Raw genomic sequence first — 12475 nt, forward strand, 5'->3', positions numbered from 1 at the left:
ATTAAGAAAAAAAAATCCCTCATGGATCCCCCCAGCCTCTCAGATATCAGTTAATTCCAGATGCAGTCAAGTTGACAACCAAAAACAGCCATCACACCCAGTAACATGCTAGCTTAAAAAAAAAAAAAATCTGGGACTGGAGAGGAGTTCAGTAGTTAAGAGCTCTTGCAGAGGACCCAGGTTGGGTTCCCAGCACCCACATGGCAGCTAAAACAACCACTGCTAACTCCAGCTCCAGGGATCTGGCACCTTCTTGAGGCCTCCAAAAGCACAAGGCATGTGGTGTATACACATGCATACAGCAAAGCACTCATAAGACAAAGTAGAAGTAAACACCTTTTAACAATCCAGTGTGATAGTCTTTACCTACTTACATATGTGAGCGCTCATGTATGCATGGTGTATGTGATGATGGGAACAGGACACAGGACCTTGCAAATGCTAGACAAGTGTTCTGCCACTGAGTTACATGCCCAGTCCTTTTGTGTTGTGACAAGGTCATACTCTGTAGCAACATCTCAAAGCCGTCATCCTCCGGCCTCGGCCTCCCAAGAGTAGGAACCACAGGCATGTGAGATCTCTGCCCTTGGGCTGAAGTGCCTCTCCATCCGCTGGACTCACCTGGATTCTGGTGACTCAGCTGTCCCGCCTCTCAACGCCTTCTCTCTGCAGCTGTTCCTTCCTCTTGTGCTGATGTGATATTTTTCAGTATTCTGTAATTTTCCTATTATGAGTGGTTACAGATATTTTTAATGATGGCTCCAGAGATTAAACTCGAGTTTATCCCAGCATACTCAGAATTAGAATCAAATTTCTTCAAGTAAAATATAGCAACAGTGAGTGTTCATTGGCTCTGCCCTCAGTGCTGTTTCCATCTGTCACGTTTATATTAGAAAGTCAGCACAGCACGACTGTTTGTCCTTTGTGTGTGTTGAGACAGGGCCTCAGTCTGCGGCCCAGGCTTGCCCAAGCTCACTAGGTAGTCCAGGTTGGCTTTGAACTTGTGACATTCCTCCTGCCTCTGCTTCTCAAATGCTAGGATTGCATCACACCTAGTTAGTGTTCTCTCTTTTAAAGAAATCGAGGGTAAGGTCCAAATCAGGAGCAGAAGGAGAGGGAGCACGAGCAAGGAACTCAGGACTGCGAGGGGTACACCCACACACTGAGACAATGGGGATGTTCTATTGGGAACTCACCAAGGCCAGCTGGCCTGGGTCTGAAAAAGCATGGGATAAAACCGGACTTGCTGAACATAGCGGACAATGAGGACTACTGAGAACTCAAGAACAATGGCAATGGGTTTTGATCCTATTGCACGTACTGGCTTTGGGGGAGCCTAGGCAGTTTGGATGCTCACCTTACTAAACCTGGATGGAGGTGGGCTGTCCTTGGACTTTCCACAGGTCAGGGAACCCTGATTGCTCTTTGAGCTGATGAGGGAGAGGGACTTGATCGGGGGAAGGGGAGGGAAATGGGAGGCGGTGGCGGGGAGGAGGCAGAAATCCTTAATAAATAAATAAATTAAAAAAAATAAAAATAAATAAAAATAAAGAAAGAAAGAAAGAAATCGAGGGTACTAGAGAGACAGCTCGGGGGCTAGAAGCATATACTGCTCTTGCAGAAGACTCAAGCTCAGTCCCCAGCACTTCATAGTGGCCTGTGACTTCAGCTTCACTGAACTCCTATGCCTCTGGCTTCTGAGGGCACATGCACCATCATGAACATACCCACACACAGACTGTCGTAGTTACTCCTTCACTGCTGTGATAAGACACCATGAGGTAGGAAAGGTATGAGTGAAGGTATCTAATTTGGGGCTTACAGTTCCAGAGGGTTAGAGTTCATGACCATCATAGAAGGAGGTGTGGCAGCAGGCAGACAGGTAGGGATGGTGCTGGAGCAGTAGCCGAGAGCTCACATCTTAAGACACAACAATGAAACAGAGAGAGGGAGACTGGGAATGGTTGGACTCTTGAAATCTCAGAGCCTGCCCCCAGTGACACACCTCCTCCAACAAAGCCACACCTCCTAATCCTTCCCAGATAGTTCTACCAGCTCAAGACCAAGTATTGAAGCATATGAGCCCATGGGAGCCATTCTTATTCAAACTGCCACACACATACTTTAAAATAATGAAAATCAACCTAAAAAAAAAGGAGGAAGGAAGGAAGGAAGGAAGGAAGGCAGGCTTGGTAGTGCATGCCTTTAATCCCAGCACTTGGGAGGCAGAGACAGGCGGATCTCTGTGAGTTCGAGGCCAGCCTGGTCTACAGAGTAAGTTCCAGGACAGGCTCCAAAGCTACAGAGAAACAGAACAAAACAAAACAAACAAAAAAAAAAAGAAAAAGAAAGAAAGTAGAAAGGAAAGCCAGAAATAGGGGTTGTTGACGATGTAGCTCAGTTGGTCGAATGTTTGCCTAGCGTGCATGAGGCGCTAGGTTTGAGTCTCAACACTACACAAAGCCAGGATGGAGTCGGTGAAGTGTCCCATTAGGTAAGGGTGTTGCCAAGCCTGATCTCCAGGATATGCTCCTTAGTGGAAGGGAAGAACTGACTCCTACAAGCCGTTCTCTGCCCTAGTTTGGTGTCTGTGGCTCAGATAAAGACCATGACCAAAGGTGACTTGGATAAAAAAGGGTTTATTTTGCTTACATGTCACAGGTCACATGAAGGGATTCAGGGCAGGATCTCAAGCAGGTAGGAACCTGGAGGCAGGAACTGAAGCAGAGGCTGTGGAGGGGTACTGCTTACTGGTTTGATTCTCCTCCCTTGCTCGGCTTGCTTTTTAATACAGCCCAGGACCACCACCGCAAGGGTGACTGCCCACATCAATCATTAACCAAGAAAATATTCCTGGGGCTGGAGAGATGGCTCAGCAGTTAAGAGCACTTGGTAATTCTGCAGAGGACTTGGGTTCAATTCCCAGCACCCACATTGCACTTCACAGCTATCCATAACTCCAGTTCCACAGGATCTGATGCCCTCTTCTGATGTGGGATTCCCCTCTGTATACCGTGAATACCATTGGTGAATAAAGAAGCTGTTTTAGACCTGTGATAGGGTAGAGCAGAGCTAGGCGGGGAAAACTAAACTGAATGCTGAGAGAAAGGAGGAGGGGTCAGAGAGAAGCCATGGAGCTGCCGCCAGAGACAGACACGCCAAAATTTTGCTGGTAAGGCACTGCCACATAGCGATATATAGATTAATGGAGATGGGTCAAATTAATATGTCTGACCAAGACAAGCCAACAAGAAGCTAGAGCTAATGGGCCAAGCAGTGATTTAATTAATACAGTTTTCGTGTGGTTATTTCAGGAGTCTGGGCAGCCGGGAAACAAACTAACGGCCTCCCTACAACACTCTTCTGACCTCCATGGCCACCAAGCACATGTGTGGTGTACATACATGCATGAAGGCAAGATACCTATAAAATAAAATGAATAAATCTAATGAAAAAGGTTTAAACAGAAAAGAAAATGTTCCCTCAGATTCTAGCTTGGGTCAAGTTGAAAAAAAGTAATCAGCTCATTCTCTGACCTCCACAACACAAATCAATAAATAGACACACATTAAAAACAAAACAACAAGCCCGGTGGTGGTGGTGCATGCCTTTAATCCCAGCACTCGAGAGGCAGAGACGGGGAGATCTCTGTGAGTTCGAGACCAGCCTGGTCTACAGAGCGAGTTCCAGGACAGGCTCCAAAGCTGTAACCTATAGAGAAACCCTGTCTCAAAAAACCAAACCAAATCAAAACAAACAAAGAAGCAAACAAAAACAACAAAACTAGACATGGTGGCAGCAATTCCCAAACTTGGGAGATGGAGGCAGGAGGATCAGATGTTCAAGGTCACCCTCAGAGAGCTATAGAGAAAATTCAGGGACATGAGACCCTGGTTCAGACCCCATGTGATGGTGCATGACTTTAATCCAAATACTTGGGAGACAGAAGCAAAAGTATCATGTGAGTTTGAGGCCAGCCTTGTCCACACAGCCATGAAATGTTCCAGGCTAGGCAGGCATACATGGTGAGGCCCTGTCTCAACCAATAAACAGCAGCAGCAGCGTCTGCAGCAGCAGCAGCAGCAGCAGCAAAACAACAGCAAACTGCCTCAAAAAAGGAAAGAAACCAACACTAGCATCAAATATGTAATGATGCCTGTTGTCTTCAGTACTACCCTTTGCCAATGCTTTATCAATGAACTCAGGGCTCCTCGGCCCACTGGAGCAATGCTGGGTGTTGCCAATAGAGGGCGCTGCAGGGACACTGCTATCTTCAGTGAGAGCCTCGGTGAAGCAGTGGGTCTCTCATTTCCAATACCAGACTTAGCCAGCAAGGTCTGTGAAGCTGCTTCTCCAGTCCAGGTGGCTTCAGGTGGCTCCAGGCCCCAGAATCTTGAAAGCCTGCATCTGGCCAGGGGCAGGGTAACCTGTGACAAGCCCTGCATACTTCCCAACATTGCACCAATGGTTCCTGCCTTTCTTTAGGACCTCTTTGACCATTTTATGAGCTAACTATTTTTTTTAAAGATTGATTTATTCATTATGTCTGCCTGCAGGTCAGAAGAGAGCACTAGACCTCATTACAGATGGTTGTGAGCCACCATGTGGTTGCTGGGAATTGAACTCAGGACCTCTGGAAGAACAGTCAGTGGTGCTCTTAACCTCTGAGCCATCTTTCCAGCCCAGAGCTATCTTCTTTATGAGCTTGTAATTCTTTGTTAAGATCTCTCAGTTGTAACAAAGAATGAGAACAAAGTATAATCTTCCAATCTTTCTCTTACACACACACACACACACACACACACACACACACAGACAAAGGCACCAGGATGAAACTCGTGACTTTGTATGCTATCATAAAAATTCATTAAAAAAATTTAAAAACCTTCCTATCCAAATTACAAGCATAGTTGACTATAAATCTGTGTAACCCCTGGGATCATCCCTACTCCCTCTCTCTCCCCCTTCTCTCTTTCCCTTCATCTCTTCCTCCCTTGTTTCTTGGTTTAAAAAAAATTAACACGCATCAGTGTTTTGCCTGCATGGATGCCTGTGCACCACCAGGTATGCCCCGGATCCCCGGGAACTAGAATTACAGATTATTTCAAGATGCCATGTGGGTGCTGGGAATTCAACCTAACCGGTGCTCTCCACTGCTAATCCACCTCTCCAGTCCCGATCCTTGTCTGTTTGAGACAATGTCTCCCTTCCAGCTCAGGGTCCTCCTGTCTCCACCTCCAGAATGCTAGAACGTGGCCCAGGCCAGGGCCATAGCGGTCGGCACACCTCAGCATCTCCTACAATGAGAGGCTGCTGGGGGCAATTGCCCCATTTCTGTTTTAGGAACACCCCTCTTTTATGGAGGCAGGGCTCTGGTTGTGCAGATTCTGTTCTGTACCGACACTCTCTCTCCTCAGGGTCTGTTGAGAAGCCAGCTTCCCCCAGCCCAGTTGCCCCCAGCACCACTGCCCCCCCCAGGTGAAGATTCCTGGATTTAAAATGTAATGTTTCTCATCAAATCTGTGATAGTTTAACTAATTAATTAATTAGATTTTTATAAGACAGGGTTTCTTAGTGTACCTCTGGCTGTCCTGGAACTTGTTCTGTAGACCAGGCTGACCTCAAACTCACAAAAATCTGCCTGCCTCTGCTTCCCAAATTTTGGGATTAAAGGCGTGCACCACCACATCTGGTTTCTCCATCTCTTCTTATGGGAGATGCTAAATACGCTGGTTCATTCCTTCTCTAGCTCATCAGGGTTTCCTTCCACTGTCTGCCTAGCCCACATCAGTTTCTCCATTCAGCTGTGCGTTTCTGCCTATCAACTGCTGTGAGCACAAGAGGAAAAACGTCTTCTCCAGCCAGCCCTTGCTTTCAATTCAATTGCTTTCAATTTTTTGGGTATGTGCCCAGAAAAGGAATTGCTGGACCATATGGTAATTCCATTTTCAATTTTTTGGGAGGAACTCAATACCCTTTCAGTAAGACCCTCTCTGCTCAAATGGACCAGAATTATGCAAGTGGCAGAATGCGTGTGCCCAGCTCCAGTGTGCAGTGGGCTCTGCTCCCCAGAGCAGCAAGCGGAGGCCTGCAGCCTAGCCTCCTAGGAAAGCAGAGCCAGGGTGAAAGCTTGCAGCTGATTCTCATAGTCCGAGGAAGCAGGAGAGAGAGGCCCCGGAGCAAGCAGAGGAAGGCAAGGGCAGAACGGTCGGTGGTCCTAGGACACACTGACGGGCTCCGTAGCAGATACTGTCCATCTGAATGGTTCTGAGTGGGAAAAAGGGAGAATTAGCCAACTCAGCATCTACTGGCTGCTGACTCCTGTGGCAGTTCCTGGCCACACATGCGTCAGTAGCACTGGGAGAGTGGAGGGATGGTCCCAGGCCTGGAGGGGAGGCACAAAGGCCGGGAATGAAGTGAGGTACTATCAGTGGACAGCCCAGCCTGGGTCAGGATCCAGGGAGCTGTGAGCCAGGAAGGAATCACAAAGCTGCAAGGTGGAGAGCAAAAGGAATAGTGCGGATGAGGGTGTGATTGGATGCTCAGGAATGCAGTGTGTATGAGGTGTGATGGGATGCTCAGGCATGCAGTGCGGATGAGGTGTGATCGGACGCTCAGGGATGCAGTGCGGATGAGGGTGTGATCGGATGCTCAGGGATGCAGTGTGTATGAGGTGTGATGGGATGCTCAGGCATGCAGTGTGGATGAGGGTGGGATCGGATGCTCAGGGATGCAGTGCGGATGAGGGTGTGATCGGATGCTCAAGGATGCAGTGTGTATGGGGTGTGATTGGACGCTCAGGAATGCAGTGTGTATGAGGTGTGATCGGATGCAGTTGTGGATGAGAGCCAGCCAGTGCCCCTGAAGTGACAGAGTTCTAGAACCTGCAGGAAAAGCAAATCCCAGCAGCACTTGGGGTCATCCCAGGGAGACAGGCTCTGGAGTCTGGGCACGCAGAGCTGACTGCTGGGACTGTAGCATTATCCCACAGAGCCCCACAGGGGCAGGAGCCTATGGAACTGCTCCATAGGTGTCTATACCCATGGCTCTGGTGTGCCCAAGAACTAAGTTCCACGGGGACACAGGGGAGAGTTTAGAGAAACACCATGGAAGATAGTGTGATCCTTTTGGGGGTCACAGTGCAAGGTCTCAGACAGCCCCAGCTCCTGGCCGATGAGGAGGGGGAGGAGCTGGGATTCCAGGCCTGCCAGTGCACAAGCATCAGCTCCCAACATCTACAAGTCCCTGGAATAGGAATGGGTGTGACTAACGCTCTGCATTCTGGCTCAAAGCCTCTGTTTGCTGGCAGAGCAAACCAACAGCCTCTCAGGAGGATACAAGAGAGGAGGTGCAGCCTCCCACCCTCCCCCCTCGCCATGAAGAAACTGCAGCATGTGGCTCTCTTCCCAATAGCCCCAGACAACAGCTCGTGTTCCAGGCTGGTGCCAGGCTGGCTCTGGCTCCCTGGCTGTGCCCCTACTGCCATTGTCTGAGACTCCTCCTCTCTGACTGTGCTTAATGTATAAAGTCCACCTTTCTCTGTTCCACCTAGACACTGCTTCCCACTAGGCTGAGCCTTGCCTACTGTGGTACTCTATCACCCAGAAGACTGACAGGGGTGTCTGCACCTGGGTGGGCCAGTTGGCAGTACCTCACAAGTCATGGCAACCAGAGAATTCCTGCTCTCTCCTTCTGCCAGATGTGCCCATCATCAGCCTGGGCCCTACCCATGAGCACTCCCTCCTTGCCTCACAAACAACATGAAGAGGACTGAGTAGCCTTTGAGGATGACTCCAGAGGGAGGAAGGCTGTCCCCTCCCACTGCAGTGTGTGACAGGGAGGGGGTACTTAATGTTTCTTGACTACTCTTCCCCTTTCTTGCCATCTGAGTCCAGTTGAATTTTCAGGTTTATCCACCTAATACGGACTCTGAGAAGGGCAGTGACTTTATCTGAGTCTGTTGCCATGGAGCCTGGTATTGTTGGGGATAAAGGGTGTTGAGGCCTGGTCCTATCCTGAATGTGATTCATGATCCATCTACTTAATCAGCACTTCCTGGGTACCTGCTGTGAGCCAGGAATCCTGGTGCTATCGGTGAAGCAACAGCTAAAACACAGGTCTTTGCATCAAAACCTTCTATTTTTTAGTGTTTGATTAAGAAGAATCCCCCATAAGTTCATATATTTGAATGCTTAGTTACCAGAAAGTAAGGTGCTATTTGAAAGGATTAGAAGGATTAGGAGGTGTGGTCTTGTTGAAGGATGTGTCACTGAGGGTGGGCTTTGAGGTTTAAAAGCCCATGCCAATCCCATGGTATGTCTGTCTACTTGTACTTCTCAGTTTCTGCTCCAGCACATGTGAGGCCAGGCTCCCTATTGCGAGATAATGAACTAAACCTTTGAAATTATAAGCAAGCCCCCAATTAAATACTTTCTTTTGCCAGGTGGTAGTAGTGCACGCCTTTAATCCCAGCACTTGGGAGGCAGATGCAGGTAGATCTCTGTGAGTTTGAGGCCAGCCTAGTCTACAGAGCAAGTTCCAGGACAGCCAGAGTCACATAGTAAGATTCTGTCTCAAAAAAGTGCTTTCTTATATAAGATTTGCCTTGATCATGGTGTTTCTTCATAGCAATAGAACAGTGACCAACAATATTCCAAAGGAGGGAGACAAAGATACACAAATAAAACACGTGCAGGGCACACCAGGGACTGTGTCAGCTGAGGGAGGCAGGTTCCATCTCATTCTGGTGTGTGACCAGCAAAGGTTCTGAGGTTCACGGGGGACAAGGGCACAGACAACAATAGCACGGTCCAAGAAGGGGTCTGTGTAGTCAGTGTTCTCTAGAGGAAGAGAATGCATAGAATGAATCTCTTTCTCTCTCTCTCTCTTGCTGTATATATGGGATTTATTAGAATGACTTAAAGACTGTGGTCCAGCTAATTCAACAATGGCTACCTGTGAACAGAGGGTCCAAGAATCTAGTAGTTGTTCAGTCCACGAGGCTGGATGTCTCAGCTGGTCTTCAGTGTTTGATTGAAAGTGAGACCCCAGCCCTCTAACACCCCTATATCCAAGGAGTCTGGGATGAATGATTGGAAGCGTTACCTTGGCCCCTGGCCTGGGAGTTGCATTGGTCCAGACTCCAACTCCCAGCCTGCCAAGTGCTGACCCCTCCCCAGGAAGGGTCAGGACCACTCCCACAGAGTATTAAGGCTCGAACTAGTAAAAGGAATACGTGATCTCCAGGGTTTGCGTGGGCTCCTCTCCCTGCCATGCTGTCTCCACCTGAGAGCGCTACATTTATTAAACATGGGCATTTTAATTTGGTCTAATCTGGTCTAATTGGAGTTTATTTGTGCTAGTGGAGCGGCTTTTTCTTAAGATTAAACCAAACATTTAGTACACCCTGGGATCTCAAAGAAGTAGGCTCTAATGCCAGAGAGGAACTGGACTTGCTGGCAAGGGTGAGAGCGAGCAGGCAAAGCAAGGAGGCAAAGCGAGCATATGTCCTTCTTCCATGTCCTTATATAGGGGGCAACAGAAAGCGTGGCCCAGATGAAAGGTGGATCTTCCCATCTCAAAGACCTGGATTAGAAGTGGATCCTCCCCCTCCAAATGATCTGACTAAGGAAAAAAAATCCTCACAGGTGTGCCCAGCCATTTTTGGAATTTAATTAATTCTAGATATAGTCAAGTTGACAAGCAAGAACAGCCACTGTCGGCTTCTTTATAGTGAAGGTGATCTAGCCACTGATCATATGTCAGTGTGGTCATGCTTTGTCAGTGACTGGTGTAGGATTTGAAGCACTTTGTAGAACAGAAAGGGTACCTGAAAATCTCCTTGAAATTTTCTTGGAGGCACTTGGTCAACTTTTAATCTGCACATGAGCAGAGGGAGACTCTGGGAGGCTTCCATGAACTCAGAGGAGATGAGCTGAGGAAAAACCCAGCCTTTAGTTAAGAGTCCAGATGTGTCTACACCTGGGGAATGAGGACTGCACCATTAAGAAAAAGGCTAAACTGAGCCAGGTGGTGGTGGCACATGCCTTTAATCCCAGCACTCGAGAGGCAGAGGCAGGCGGATTTCTATGAGTTTGAGGCCAGCCTGATCTACAAGAGCTAGTTCCAGGACAGGCTCCAAAGCAACACAGAGAAACCCTTTCTCAAAAAACAAAAACAAAAGAAGAAAATATTTCAATAGATTCCCAGTCTGCTAACATGTGGATTCAGGAACTGAATCACCAGGCTTGGCAGCAGGTGCCTTTGCCCTCCAAACTATTTTGCCTGTGTGTTATAAACTTAGTGCTTGGGTCTGAGAGAAGGCCTAGCCTGTAAAGGCACTCGCTGCCTGACTGCATTCTTCATTTTCTCCCCTCACCACACCACACCTGGGATGTTACCCTATGAAACGTCCTCTGCCAAACAGCCTAGTTCATTGTTTTGAAGCAAGTTCTCAGGACACAAGCAGAAAGCAGTCTCATTGGTTGGTTCTGCCAGAAGTAACATGGATGACCTTACCCGGTTCCCACCACAGCCCTTGCTTCTCTGATTCTTCTTGAGCTCGGCTTCCACTGTCAACATTTCTCTTGGCATTCTGAGCTCCCACCAGAATGCCCCACTAAGTTCTGCTTACAGTGTTTTAGGGCTTCGGTAGCTCACAGCCCTACCCTCTTCCACATTCCTCTTGGGAGCTACTACAAAGTTAATCAGAGCAGCACACCCACTCTTGGTACTGTTTCCTTTGTATTACATTCCACGTTTCTATGACAAAATACAGTGTAAGGGCCTACAGTTAATCTAAAAAACAGACTGTAGAGGCTGGGCCCATGTCAAGATCAGTGTCCTGGGGCCTCTTCAGTCTCAGGCCTTCTGCATCTTTATTTTCTCTGAGACAGTTTCTCCATGTAACAGTCCTAGCTGTCCTGGAACTCACTCTGTAGGCCAGGTTGGCCTCGAACTCACAGAGATCCGCTTGCTCGGATTAAAGGCGTGCGCCACCATTGCCTAGCACTGCACCTTTGTTTTAGAAATAAGTCAAATTTAGTAAAGCTTGGCTAAGCATCATGATGTCTTAGTTACTTTTCTACTGCTACGATAAAACACCATGACGAAGAACACTTGCAGTGATGTCTATTTGGGGCTTACGGTTTTAGAGGACTAGAGTCTACCACCACTGTGGTGGGGAGCATGGCAGTAGCTTCTTCTCCTCTTCCTCCTCCTTTTCTTCCATTTCCTCCTCCTCCTTCTTCTCCTCCTTCCCCTTCCTCTTCTTCCTTCTTTCTCCTCCTCCTCCTTTTCTTCCTCTTCCTCCTCATCCTTCTTCTTTCCTTCTTCTTCTCCTTCTTCCTCTTCCTTCTTTTTTTATTTTATTCATTTAATGTGTATTGATGTTTTGCCATGGGTGTCAGGTCCCCTGGACCTAGAGTTACAGACAGTTGTGAGCAGCCATGTGAATACTGGGAATTGAACCTGGGTCCTCTGGAAGAGTAACCAGTGCTCTTAACCATGGAGCCACTTCTCCAGCCCCCAGAGCTTACTTTTTAAGGCATAACCAGAGAGAAGGAAATGAGAACACTGGAAATGGCATAGACTTTTGAAACCTCAAAGTGTACCACCAGTGACATACCTCTTCTAACAAGGCCACAACTTGCACTAATCCTTCCCAAACACTTCCTCAGACTAACCAGCAACCATTCAAATAAACGGGTCTATGGCAGCCATTCTCATCCAGATCATCACAGGCAGCAAAAGAAAGTACTGGTGACTCCAAGTGCTTAGGGAGGAGGTAAGGTTCAGAAAGCTCTCAAGGGAACAGAATGGGGGGGTGATCACATAGCGTGGGGTGGGGGTTCAAGAAACAGCAAGACCATGTGCTAGACCAGGTGGACCCCAAAGATGGCATCTGAAGTTATCCGGCTACACCAGAACCCCTGCGGCACCATCAAGACTCAGGTCCCACTGCCTGCCACTCCCGAGTCTGTTCTAACCTCCAATTGCATTCCCCATGTCTGTGTGTGTGGCTTTTCTTTTCTTTCAGCCAAAACAACCTCAGTGATCCAGGAAGTGGGTACTGCAAGCTGTAAATATTTTAATGATGATAATTCAAATATACACAAAAGAAAATGGCATAATAAGCCAGCTTCAAATAGGCAGCAATTTCCCACAGAAATGGAAAACAGATTCGTAATTGCTAAGGATGAGAAGGGAGGATGGCAGTCAGTTCTCAGTGGGTGAAGACTGAGATGGCGGTGGTGGCTGTGCCCGCAATGGCATGCTAAACGCCATCAAATCGTGCCCATTAAATGAGTGCTTTTCCAGGATGCCAGGTGAGTCACCATTTTAAAGAAAGCAGTATTTTTAAAATATATTTTTTAAGTGTATGGATGTTTTACCTACATGAATGTTTGTAAATTATATGCGTGACCCTCATAGGTCAGAAGAGAGAATCAGATTACTTGGAACCAGTTGTGAGCCA

Source organism: Microtus oregoni, unplaced genomic scaffold (assembly GCF_018167655.1).
Source record: "Microtus oregoni isolate MIOR12 unplaced genomic scaffold, Mior012 000043F_ref0000047, whole genome shotgun sequence".
Lineage (NCBI taxonomy): Eukaryota > Metazoa > Chordata > Mammalia > Rodentia > Cricetidae > Microtus > Microtus oregoni.